A 14,452-nucleotide genomic window follows, 5' to 3' on the forward strand; every position below is an offset into this window, starting at 1 on the left:
AGGAGGGAGGCGTGGAAGTTAAAGGGATTACTGAGACGTTGTCGGAGGGGGAGATGGGTGCTGTGAGTGGGCAAAAGGCGGTGGAGGCTGCAACCCGGATTCCCAAGCAGTACCGCAACCTGCAGGAGGTGTTTAGTGAATGGGAGTCAGATCAGCTACCCCCCCATCGCACCAGCGACTATGCTATAGAGATTGAGCCTGGGCCTAAATTCCCAAGGAAGAAAATGTACTTTATGACGCCTAAAGAATTGGCAGCATTGTGGGAGTTCATTGATAAGAATCTAAAGAGGGGATTTATTGAACCTACGTATTCTCAGATTGCAGCACCAATGCTTTTTAGGGAAAAGAAAGATAGTTCTTTACATTTGTGCACAGACTATCGGGGCCTAAATGCCATTTCTGTAGACAACTGGTACCCACTGCCCCTAATGAAAGACCTGTTAGCTCATTTATCCAAAGGGAAAATTTTCATGAAGCTAGACTTAAGGGATGCTTACTTCTGAGTGCAGATCCGTGAAGGGGATGAATGGAAAACAGCATTTAATTGCCCCCTGGGGTGCTACCGCTATAAAATAATGCCGTTCGGATTAAAAGGAGCAGCGGGGGTGTTTATGCAACTTATAAATGAGGTGTTACAAGAGGACTTGTACCAGGGGGTGTTGGTTTATCTGGATGATATTTTGATTTACACTGAAACCATGGAGCAGCATGTGAAATTAGTCAGAAAAGTGCTAAGGAAGCTGTTGGAGGTGCAATTGTATGCCAAGCTCTCTAAGTGCGAATTTCATAAACAACAAATTGACTATTTGGAATATAGAATTTCGCATCAGGGAACTGAAATGGACCTGGCCAAAGTGAGAGACATCGTGGGTTGGGAGGCTCCCAAGACAAGGCGGCAGCTTCAGAGTTTCCTGAGCTTTACTAACTTCTATCATCAGTTCATCCCCAACTTTCCGCAAGTGGCGCTTCCATTTACAGACTTGTTGAAAACCAAGGGCAAGGACAAGGCGAAAGCCTCCAAACCTGGAGCCCCCTTAGCATGGACTAAGGAGTGCCAGGAAGCCTTTGAAGGATTAAAGCAGCTATTTACAGCTGAACCAGTGTTAAAGCACCCTGACCCAGAACAGCCATTTGTCATCTAGGCAGATGCTTTGGATGTGGCGGTGGGGGCTGTTCTGTTGCAGAAAGGAAAAGTGGGGGAGCTGTTTCCATGTGCCTACATCTCCTGGAAATTTTCAGAGACAGAAAGGCGCTGGTTGGTGTGGGAAAAGGAGGTGTTTGCAGTGCTCTGGGCATTAGTTTGTTGAAGACACCTGTTGGAGGGAATCACCCCATCCCTTCGAAATTTGGGCTGATCACAAAAATCTAGAGGCCTTGACTGCACCGAGGAAACTGTCTCCAAAGCAAATGAGATGGGCCCAATATTTTCATCAGTTTAACTTCTCCCTGAAGTACATTCCTGGGGGAAAGAATTTCTTGGCGGATGCTCTGTCCCGGTTGCCTCAACACAATAGCAAGTGGGAAGAAGTGGTTGCCCCTGTAATCCCATGTGTCCAAGCAGCCTTAAGGGTGGTCACTAGGGCACAGAGAAAAAGGAGTGAAGAGCAACCAGAGGGGGAATTATTGAAAAAATTAATTGACCAGATTGCCCAGGATGAATGGTTTAAGAACAATAGCTACTCCCTGGTAAATAAACAGGGTGCATGGTGGTGGCAAGATAAGCTGTATGTCCCCGCAGAGGCTCGAAGGTGGGTTTTGCAAAAAGGCCATGATAGCAAAACTGCTGGACATTTTGGCTTTGTGAAAACCCTACATCTACTCAGACATCAATTTTGGTGGCCAACTATGAGGAAAGATGTAGGGGAATATGTGGCTACATGTCCCACATCCGCTATAGCCAAGAGAAGGGGGGGCAAACCGATGGGACTTCTACAACTAGTGGCGAGCCCAGAGGCTCAGTGGAAGCAGATTTCCATGGACTTTATTGTAGACTTGCCTGAAAGTAATAAAAAGACAGTCATCTGGGTGGTGACAGACCTTTTTTCCAAACAGGCACATTTTGTGGCATGCCACTCCCTTCCATCAGCCCCGAAACTGGCTAAGTTATTTATACAACACGTCTACCGAGCTCATGGGGTCCCAGAACGAGTGATCAGTGATCGAGGGGTCCAGTTTACTGCCAAGTTCTGGAGGGCATTCCTAAAACTAATTGGGGCAACACAGGGCCTGAGTTCGGGTTACCACCCCCAGACGACAGGATCCTGTGAACGATTGAACTCAGTACAATACCTGAGATGTTTCATCAATTATCAGCAGGACAATTGGGATGAGTTGTTACCCTTTGTGAAGTGGCATATAATAATGCAGTGCACAAAAGCACTGGCCTCACCCCTTTTAAAATAGCTACTGGACAAGACTTTGTACCAATCCTGGAACTACCTAAATAATCCACTCAGGTCACTTCAGTTGATGACTGGGTCCAACAAATGACACAAGTGTGGCCTCAAATTTCTGCATCATTGAGGGAGGTGAGGGCAACCTACAAAAAATTTGCAGATTGGAAGAGAACCCCAGAAAAGGACTGGAAAGTAGGAGATAAAGTTCTTTTGTCCACCAGACATCTTAAATCATTACAACCCTCGAAAAAGCTTGGCCCAAAATTTGTAGGTCCTTTTGTCATTGATAAAGTGATTAATGCAGTCTCAGTATGATTGCAGATGCCTGCCACATTTAAACGAATTCACCCAGTGTTCCACTGTGATCTACTTAAACCGTACAAGGAATCTTCTCAATGGCATCCCACCCCATCACCACCTAAACCTATTATGGTTGAAAGAGAGCAACATTTCGAAATTAAAGAAATACTGGACAGTAGAAAACAAAGAGGGGGGATTCCGTTTCTAATTCAATGGAAACATTTCCCTAAATCATTGGCAGAATGGGTTGACAAGAAACATGTAAAGGCTCCAGATTTAATCAAAAAATTTTATAAGACTTATCCTACAAAACCTTAAGACTTAGAAATGTCATTATACCATGTTTTCTTTTTCTTTTTCTTTTGCAGAGTGAAGAATATGATTCATATGACTGACATCCTCATTTGTGGAGGGGCGGCATGTCAGAATCCTCGCAAGATTTAATAGTAGATTTTAGAGTTGGCTAGTTGGTAGTTGCTTTTTACATGCTGCGGTTCTGCCATTGTAAAAGGTGGGGGGGGCGGGAAAATGGATGAAGCACAGTTAGAGGCAGATGGCTCCTTATCACAGGCGCTGGAATGCTCAAGGCCATACCAGTGGGAGAATCAGGAGACTAAGGAGGCAAGGGGGGTGAAGGAGGGAAAAAGTAGAAAAAACAGCTTTTGGTGTGCAGAGGCTTAGTCTTAGCAATGCTTTGGAACTGTACACTTGTTCTCAATAAATGAACTTTCTTTTGAATCAATATTGGTTGCAAGGAAAGTTACTGGACTTGGGAGCAGCAGATGGCAGATCGTTACACAGTGCTTGCCTAGAGTGTTCGGACTGATAACTAGTACAGTGGTACCTCTAGTTATGAACGCCCCTCCTTACGAATTTTTCAAGATACAACCAGCTCCAGCCCCAAAAATTTACCTCTACTTGCGAATTCCGCCTCTACTTACGAACCGGATCCGCAGCCATTTTCCCTGCTGCCATGCGGTCGTGGCTTCCTGTGGGCGAGATCGCGGTAGCAAGGAAACGTTCAGTGAGGCTTGTGGTGTGTTTTGTGGCGTTTGGAAAGTTTTTGTGGCGTTTGGAAGGTTTTTGAGGTTTAAAAATAAAATGCATATGTTTCAGAACTGTTTAGCCATATTTACATTGAACCTTATGGGGGAAATTTACCTTGGGGTGCGACCAAATTCGGAGGGCAGATTAGCCATATTTACATTGAACCTTATGGGGAAATTTGCCTTGTGGTGCGACCAAATTTGGAGTGCGGAACGGATTAACCGTATTTACATTGAACCTTATGGGAAACTTTACCTCGACTTGAGACCAACTCGAGTTGCAACCAGAGTCATGGAACGGATTAAGTTCGTAACTAGAGGTATACTAGCAAATGAAATTTCAAGTTACATATTCAAAAGGGAACCTGCTGAAAATCACAAGAAACAAAAGATCAGTTGCTGATTGATAAAATAATACTAAAACAAACTCCAAGCAAAGAAAAGTCACCAATAGAACAGAATATATGTAGCTCAGGGATAAACTCTGGAGTCCTTGGTGCTCTCTGAGCTTGATTGTTTGCTTGCAGACATTTCATTACCCGACTAGGTAACATCATCAGTGTGAGTGAGTGTGGGGTGTACTCCCTGTTTATATCCACTAGCTTGCCCTGCCAGTGTTGGTGGGGGTGTGGTTTTCTCCTTGGTAGTTCCTTGATTAGGGTATTGTTTCCTGCTTGATCAAGCAGGAAACAGTGCTCTATTCAAGGAACTACCAAGGAGACAAAAAAACCCATCCCTGGGGTTAACCCCAAACAATCAAGCAGAAAACAATACTCTAATCAAGGAACTACCAAGGAGACAAACAATCAAGCAGAAAACAATACTGTCATCAAGGAACTAATCTCTATAATAACTCTAATCAAGGAACAAAATTGGGAAAGTTGCTGAAAATGTTAACATTTTATCATATTTTCAATAGAAACTGATCATCATCTAGAACACATCAGATATAACAATAAATGAAAAGAAACAATTAATTTTGTAGATGTGGCAATACCCAGGGACAGCAGAATAGAGGAAAAAGGATTGGAAAAATAATATCGTATAAGAGTTCTAACAATCAAAATAGATAGATTTTGGTGAAGATCTAGCAAAGTCAATCTCGTAGTCATTGATACATTAGGCAGAGCAACAAGCAGATTAAACAAATGTTTTACAAGAACATTCTGGGTCTATCAACTGTGGGTTTACAAAAAAAACACTTTATCTGGCACATATTATAACATTAAGCCAGGAACCTTGGATTCCCAGCTCGAACTCCAAATTCCAGAAAACACCAGTCAAAGTTGTGATTCCTTTTGCTTTTTCTATGTACTGTGTTATAATGATTATGATGTTTATCTTCAAAATCACATTAAAAAAGTGAAAGAGTATTTCTTAGATGATATAATGGGACTCAGAGTGCATACATGTAGTGCTTGCTTTAGCTATGAAAATCAGGCTCTGATCTCCAGAGAAGTATAATGAACAGAATGTCAACCAAATTGATCTAAGCAATAACAAAAGCATCTCAGTCTGATAGAGACTGAAAGGTGTCACTTAGTGCAAAGAAGCTGATATGTAAAGGAACATTCATGCTTCTTCTTTGCGGCAAAAAGCATCAGTAACGTTTTAAATTAGTAAAACATTCATGATTCAGTAGAAGACTGCTTTCAGATGAAATCCACAGCCAAATAACACACCTAGTTGATCTTAGCTGACTTTGAGAAAGATAAGCAGGATCAGAGCTGGCTTTTTCGTTTATGGGTGGGTGACTACCAGAAAACCGCAGGGCTACAGATTCAACTGGGAAGTTGAAAATACATCCTGGATTAAAGCAATGGCAAATCACTTATGTACTGTTGCCAAAAAAGCAGCCTGGATCTATGAAGTCAGCAGGTATCAAAACTGACCAAAAGAAGACTTTTTTTTCTTCATATGGGCTTCTTTCCATATCTGAAAATCTTCAAAACTGAATAAACCAATAATAATCACCAGTTTATTATTTGAATTCTGTAAACATCTGGGAGGAAGAGAGGAAAATCAGTGTTATTTTTCAATGATTTCAGAAGTTGGTTTGGACAATCAATGGTTGCTAAGTCCATCCAAACATAGGATTGTGCCCTAATGTTCTTAGCTATTTTCCAGAAACTAATCTGGATTTGCTAGAACTCTTAGCATGCAATATCTGGGCTGCAAAAATCCAGACAGTCACTAGAATTAGTTTCATACATCTGCTTCCACTTCATGATCATCTGGATTTTTGCAGCCGAGATATGCTGGTAGAACTCAGAATTTATTTTTATTTGGATATTGGAAAATTATTGTGTAATATTAGAAGATTTCATAGTTAGTTACAAAGATGGAATGAATGCAATCCAAGTTACTATAGAATATATGCACAAAACGTTAATCTAGAGAAACAGAGAATCAATAAGCAATATAGTTATCTTCCCACTAAGGTACTACAGCAATGTAAATGGTCAATAAATCATCCCCAAGGGTGGCACTGATAATAGTGACATAGATAAAGTTTCATTTTTCAGCTATAGTGATTGAAGAAAGTTACTGCTTTTAATTCTCCATTCAATGGGTACAAATTATAATTTCAGCAGCTGCTGCTATGATACCTCAGATCATTATTTAGGTCAGGTTCCCAGGTTCTTTTTCAATTCAAGAACTGCAAGTTGGGCCAAAACAATCAGCCAAGTTTTCATTAGTATAAGTCTTACTCCAACGGTGGTTCTCCTTCTCCTTCTCCTTCTCCTTCTCCTTCTCCTTCTCCTTCTCCTTCTCCTTCTCCTTCTCCTTCTCCTTCTCCTTCTCCTTCTCCTTCCCCTTCCCCTTCCCCTTCCCCTTCTCCTTCTCCTTCTCCTTCCCCTTCTCCTTCTCCTTCTCCTTCTTGTTAGGAGACAATATTCTCCTACAATATATTTGTTCTGTGCACATGAAGCATTATTCCTCTTCTGAGTAATAAAAAATGGTATTGTTACCCTGGATGGAAATGGCAGAAACATGCACAAAACCAAGGAAAAGCTGTATGAAGTTGGGTGGGAAGGTAGAAAAGGAGGATGTGACACTGCCTGTTATGGTTATCATTGCTACTATTCAATAGCTGCATTAACAGTGCAACAGTAATTTTGTTGTGTTGCAACAACTGTAGTAGCCAACAATGGGCACACTCATTGAAATGATGTGATCTGAGCTGATCAATGATGAATGTGCAATTGTCCCAGAAAGGAAAGCCAGAATGTTAGGTATCATTAATATTAAATGGCAGAAAAGTTCTATGAGTGTTGACCGGATAAAGAATAAACAGACTACGGGAAGTCCTCATTTTCTTTAAAACCAAAAAGAAAGCAAAGTACAGGAAGATCATCTCTATCTCAACTGTACAGAGGTACCAATTTAGAAGGACTGGATCATTCATTCATTCATTCATTCATTCATTCATTCATTCATTCATTCAATTTATATCCTACCTTCCATTATGGCATGTAAGGGAACCAACAGCAAACAATCAAAAGAATAAATACAAAGAACAAATTAATTAAAAGCAGTTCAAAATGGAACATAATAAGTATAAACATAAAACATAAGTAATACTATAATTACATATTACTGCTTGTTGGCAATGTAATTCCATAATAATATATTTTTTAAAATCTTAAGCAATAACATATTTTTAATGGTTGGCAATTGCTAATTGCCAAGTTGCTGAAATGTTACTGTTTTTCCTTTCCATGGCTAATTTCTCAGCTAGATTCAAACTTAGACAGTAATGCATGTAGCAAAACAAGATATCTGAATCTGTAAGAACAACATGTTCTTTGTTCCACTGGGTGTCCACATAACAGATGACATGACTAAAAGAATGACATTCTAAAAATGTTAAGAAAAGTTTTAATGTATACGTTGGTTTTAATTTAAAAAACTGCCTGGTAACAAGGGTATTCTATGACTCATTGATTACAAAACTGCATGGGGAAAATAGATTTCTATGTAACTATTCTGATCAAATCTGCCTGAACGCAAATGTAAGAAATTCCAGGGAGGTAGAGATAATAGAACATTGTTTTTGAAAAGCAACAATGATCCCTCGAGCACCAGAGGCGTTATGGCATGAACTTCTGGGGGGTGGCATCTAGTCCATCAAATGCTGAAAAAGGACATTCGTTTAACCTGATAATCAGCCTTATCAGAAAAATGGCAAGTAAGAATTTTGCCCCTCCCCCTCAGAACTCTGTCTAAGAATACGTTTCCTGGGAGACCGTGCGTAAAGCAAGAAAGTCAAAAAGGGATTGTCTTGAATCCTCTGGATCAGGTGTTATGCCACATGTATTCAGCATGTACAGCATTTACCTTGAATATGTATAGAACACATACTGTATGTACATGCAGCTTTTGCAGCCGTTCAGAAGCTGCCTTGAATCTGCTTGGTCTCATGCTATCAATTGGTTTGGAAAACTGAGCTGAGTTATTTCTGGCACTTCCCATTTATTAGGAACCTGAGTAAAGCTGGTTTTCCCTCTTGCAGAACGGCAGCTCTGCAGAACCTTTTGGCGGGCCATTTCCCCATAGCAGATACTCTTGCTTCATTCTGCCTCCCTGGCCTTAGCAACTTTATTGTTTTTCCTCCTGATTTCTCCCCTAGAGCTTCAGTATCTTGTTCATGAAGCATTTCCACCTTTCCAGTTATCTCAATAATTTGCAACTATGGTTACAATAGTGGGGAAAGCTCCTGGTTTCAGGAATGCTGGCTTGTTCTTATTCCACCTTTGCAGTTTATAAGAGGCTCCTAATTGCAACAGAGGAATGACAGCATGGCAATCACATTTTTTTTCTCTCTCTCAGAGAATAACCAGACTGTCATACCCCTGTCATCCTCAGAGGATGAAGAGAGCCAAAATGAGGCAGTCAGGGAGTTAGACAGAGAGTCCTATTCCTAGCAACTGACTCTGGACCCTGTGATTCAGAATGGGGTGGAGGCTCATCTACCTAGCCCCCAAAAGCAGTGTCATCTCTTCATCTCCATGTAAAGAGATGGAAGACTGCTTGGCTGCACAGGGAAACATCTGGCATAGACAGGTTTCCTAAGGAGCAGCTGGGTGCTGGAAATCAGGACTGAGAGTGCCAGCTACGTTCAGGTGAAGGCTGAAAACTTTCTATATTTAACGTCCTGTCTATGTGTCTAGCATTAGAACAACTTTCCATGGCCAGCCAATACTAAATGCCATATACTTTGCTATTAACCATGCTGCATCTAGACTGTCTAGTGAAGATTGTTAGGAACCACAATCTTAGCAGAAAGCTGCCTTTTCCCATCAACTTTAGCTCCCAAAAGGAACTCTATTCTCCTTGAACTCAGGCTGTGTTAATTTCCTTTATATTGCCTCCACAAGACTGGGACTTAAGGATGTTTTGGTGTCACCCCAGCCTTGTGGAGGCAGTATAAAGCCTATCCTCATTTTAGCTATATTAGTATAAAGATGATTAGATAACTTGGGAAGATGCTATAGGTTACTAGTGTGGAATGTATTTATGTTCATGTCTTTACTGAATTTCTGATTAACATTGCTAATTAACTATTATGAACCTGTGAGGGCCACACAAATGCACACACAATATAGAAGAGGGATAGTGGCTTATTTTATTTCTGTTTTGTTTCACGAAAGAGGAATGGGATTTTTGTTCTTCCAACATCTATGATGCTCACGGTGTGGTTGGATGATTATTTAGTTATCTATTTTAATTTTTTGCATTCTCCTATTGGTCTACTGGATGGTGAGCACTGATTGGCTCATGATGTTCCTTGTTTGTTCCCAGTGTTTTGAGATCAATAGAAGTGAGGTGTACTAGAGTTCATCTTCAGAATGGCTTGTAAGGGACTGGAGAATGCAAATGGTATGGTAGAGATGTGCTCTTAAAGTGGCTTACAGTCATTCCATTTTTCCAGGGAACAGAAAGTTTGCAAGTACCCTTATCATAATTTTGTATACATATATATTGTTAAGTCTTCAAGCCACACAAAATTTCCCAGAAAATTGGGTGGGGTGGGGGGATCTACAGTATACATTCATAAAGCCCTTTCCCATTCTGTATAGTCAACCTCTCAGCTAAGCCCCACTTTCTGCTTGTCCCAGCATGAGAATAGGTCCCCTACTGTTCGGGAAGGCAGCTACTGAAGACATTACAAATAAAAGATGCATCTTTGGGGGCAGTTTGATGACTCTACACTTGGATATTTTGCCCAGATTTGTCATAGTCTTTCCCCCAAGAAGCAGATGTGTCTTTACGTTATATTACAAGCAAACTCCCTATGGATTTTTGAGCCCAAGAAGGTAGTCTGTTACTACAAACACTATTTCTTCATCTTTTTGAATTGGGTTGGCATTAACAGGCCAGCTTTTGCACCCTCATCTTTCACGTTCAACAAGAAAGGAGGTAGGAAGAAGAGGGAAAAATAAAATTTTCTTCTGATGGAATCTTTCTATGTCTGAACAACAACTGATTCACTTTATAATTTGTACTTAGTAATATAATCAATTTATTATGAAATTGTGTATTTTTTATTACTCATGATAAGGGTGTAATGAGATGTATTTAAGTACGCAGTTCTAATTTGAAGTAGGTTATTTACACAACAAAAAAGTAAAATTCCATTCAGGCAAGCTAAACTCCTGGGGACTTCATAGACTTGTAGACTCTATGAAGCTTTCTTGGCAATTGTATGGAAGTGTCCTCTTCCTTGATCTTTTTTGACTTCTCAATATAGCCATGGGATTCGTGGTAGTCTCCTTTCCAAGTACTAACCAGGTCTGACACTGTTTAGCTTCTAATCCTAGGCAAGGTCAGCCATGCGCTGCCATCAGCTGAGGCTATTTAAGAAATAGGTGAGGTTAGAAAGAGTTTTTCATAAATAGTTGCAAATCCAGTAAGAATAACTATGACATATAAGAGGGGTAGTGGTGGGGGTTAAACCATTGGTCCAAAAATTATATAGTTAGATGACAAAATCCAATACTGGAATGGTCCACGCATTTCACTAAGCCTTAATGTGGGGTCTTTGGCTTTGACATGTGAACCCAATCACTGTAATGTGTGTTCTGTAATAGGATTCCCCTGAGACTCTTACCCTTGCAGAATCTCTCCCAAAACGTCTTCCCTAAGTGTTCCCATCCCTCTGGAAATAATTTTGAAGTCACCAGGAGTACTCATGGAGGATACTAAGTTTGTCCACAAATACTGCAAAGCATTTAGTTCAGCAACACATGTGATTTCAGTGTCATACAGTTAGCTTGAATCCAAATATCTTTACATTATTCCCACAAAGTAGACAAAAGGATCCACACAGATAGCCCTAGTTATCTGTGGGAGTTCCATTCTAACCTACAACTTCAGATAACTGCAGATAACAAGATATTGGGTCTATGGGAATTGAGGTGTGATCTTTCAGAGCACTGGAAATGGCTAAAAACCCACCAAAATATAGGGTGAAAGCATAAAACAAGAATGGAGCCCAGCCCTGTACCATGGCCACTTCTGAACTTCTGCTACGCCACTCTCCAGCAATGTCTCCTAGCTCCTCCAATAATGGGGCATTGTGAAGTTTCCCCGACCTCCTTCCCTAATGTTTGTACCACCCTGTGGTCCACCACTGCTACTTCTGCTGCCAAGGTGATGTGCAGATTGTAAATGTGCTTAAATCTTTCAAATCAGCCCTTACTGGCCTAGAAAGCATACTGAATCCCTTTAGATCTTCCTTCTGTTTGATCACCTTCTGCCACAAACTGCTTGTAGAACCACAATGCTTTTTCAGAAAGTCCTAGTCTGGTTTCTGAATTTAGTCCTCTATCTGTAGTCTGAGAGCTTTTTCCATTCACTCCATGTGGGGATTATATGAATGGAATACCCTTGAGACATGCCACCGCCGCATTCACACTGGTACTTGCTTTTCTTTTACTTATAGAAAAGATAGTGGATTCACTGATGCTGTAATGACATGCAATGACATCGTTTTACAAACCAACATATCCAGCAGCTTCACTTTCCCACTCTAGTTCAACACTTCGCACTTTGCACTTTTTTGTTTGCCACTTCTCTTAGCAGAGATTTGCACTGGGCACTTGCTCTAATTGTGGAGGAAATAAAATTCTCCCACAAGAAGAGGATGAACACATAAATTCAGAACCATGTGCCGAAGCTCATGGGGGTGCAAAGCCCTTTACTACAAATAATGAGGTCTGATCTATATTTACCAACTGCAGATATGCAAAAATGTAGGTAATAATGAAAGTCTCTTCTGCTAAGCTATTATTATACATAAACACATATACATATAGATTGATTGTTTGATTACATGTCATTAAGTCATTGTTGACTCTTAGCAACCACATAAATTTTCTCCTTGATAATCTGTCCCTAACCTGGTCCTTCAGCTTTTCCAATGGTGTCCCCATCACCACTGTAACTGAGTCCTCTTCTTCTCTTTCCTTCCTCCTTTCCCAACATTAGAGTCTTTTTCAGAGAACTGGGTCTTTGCATAATGTGTCCAAAGTAGGATAATTTGAGCCTGGTCATTTGTGCCTTGAGTGAGAACTCTGATTTGTTCGATGATCCATTTATTTGTTTTCTTGGTTGTCCACAGTATTCTCAGGAGTCTTCTCCAACACTAAAGTTCAAAAGCGTCAATTCTGTTCCTATCTTACTACTTCAAAGTCCAACTTTCACTTCCATAGAGTGTCACAAGGAATGCCGTCTTGCACAATTCTGATCTTTGTAGGTCATATCACAGCATTTGAATATCTGAATACCCTTTCCAAGGCCTCCATTGAGCATAGATTTATATCTATGCCCAATCTTGAATGATTATTCTACATGGATACTTTAACTCTGGATGGTGGCCCTTTAGCTGTCCAATTGCTAATGGAGGTTAACCAGAAGGTGTGTAGTTTTTGTTTGTATTTGTGTGGCTAAAATGAAGCTATGAGGAGGACTGGATTTACTGGACCTGGTCATGAGTTTAATTCTTCTAATCACGTTGTTATTTCACATTTCAGGTTGCTTCCTTCATTTTAAAGGAGGGGACAAATTTTCACAGGAAAAAGCATATTAATCCCACTGTACTCCTTCCATGAAAATAAAAGAAGCAGAGATTTGAATAGAAGAATACCACATACACTTTGGAGCAGCTGTATACAAAAAGAATGTCTAAATAAAGGCTTTGCTTTTATCTTCTCATAAACTCTTAGATGTGGATGGCCTAAAATATAAATTAGTCATGGAAACATGTTATTACACCCAAGGGAACCTAAATTAGAATTGTCCAATGTTCTAACCACTGGCTATGTATAACTAATTTAGAATCCAGATTTAGCCAACTGTCATTTTAAACATACCCTGAAGTTAATAACATATATAATTGGGGAGGCAAATTATTTTTATACACATGTTCTGTATAAATTATGTGTATTGGCTGTGATACTTCTACTGTTATTGCTTACTGAACACTTGCTAAGGCAGACACAGTATAGCAGAAAAGACTCTATTTTGAGTACAACTGAAATACTAGCACAGCTACATGCAGAGTGATCTTGTCAAACATACTAAGCTCAATTGCCTAGAATAATGACTGCTAGCTAGGAGTATAAAAGGTAAGCTCAAACAACACTGCTCAAGTAGCCCCCAAGGACCAGGCAAAGGGCAAGCAAAATTCAACTGCATTTTGAATGAAGAGCTGGAACAAATATGACATGATGGGAAAGATAGAACTGATCAGAGGCAGAGAGCTAATGCATCCAGTGGACTATGTGTCAAGCTTAAGAATAAACATACGCAACATGCACATGCACGCACACACATATCCATGTTTTAAATCTGCAGTGGCATGCAAGGATTTCAGAAAAAGAAGTGTGATTCTTAAGCCTTGTTATTATGAGCTAGGTTTCCAATCTCTTGCAGGACTGCTGAAATTAATCAGAATGAGTGAATCCATTTTCTTTAAGCAGAAACAATTTCAAATTGGATAATGTGAAAAGTAGATGCAACTTGGGCATGTGGTTTAGAGCAGATGACATCAGCTAGTGGATTGGATAGGTTCCTTCCATGTTGGTCATAGTAGACATATCCTTAAGTTGCAGCCTTTATTCATCTAAGCAGTTCCAACCTGACACAGCAGGTGATCCATCTTGCTATATTTTAAATAGGATATATATACAGTAGTTTGATTAACAGAACTGCAATAAAATGATCAGTGATGCTGATAAATATGTTCTGTTGAATAAAGCCAATTTCCATCATCTAATCAAGAAAAACAATCCGTAGATTCAACAAGTGAAAAATAGAATTAATGGTATGAATGAAAGATGGAGGTAACTTTTATGTGTCAGGTATACATGTGGACATGTAGTTGTTGTTGATAATTCTGTTTTTCTTTCCAGAGGAGCCCAGTGAACGGTACAAAAATTATAATGAGGTTGTATGTGCTACTTGTGTTTTTCCAGAGGGAAGTCTGGTTTTGCTGCAGATGTCACCCTCGAAATGCTTGGTTGAACAGGTGTGCTTTCAGACTTGTCATATAAAATAAGACAACATGGCTAGTTGTGGTTCTCTTGGAAGAAAACTCTGAAGGCATAACATTCTATTTTTATAGGATATGACTTCTTAGTCAGGACAGAAAATCTAAAACAAGATAAGAGTCATGTAAGAACATACTATGAGCCCAGCAAGGTA

The sequence above is a fragment of the Python bivittatus genome, unplaced genomic scaffold (assembly GCF_059951505.1).
Source record: "Python bivittatus isolate LINGU-HERP-01145 unplaced genomic scaffold, Pbiv_v1 ctg000480_np1212, whole genome shotgun sequence".
NCBI lineage: Eukaryota > Metazoa > Chordata > Lepidosauria > Squamata > Pythonidae > Python > Python bivittatus.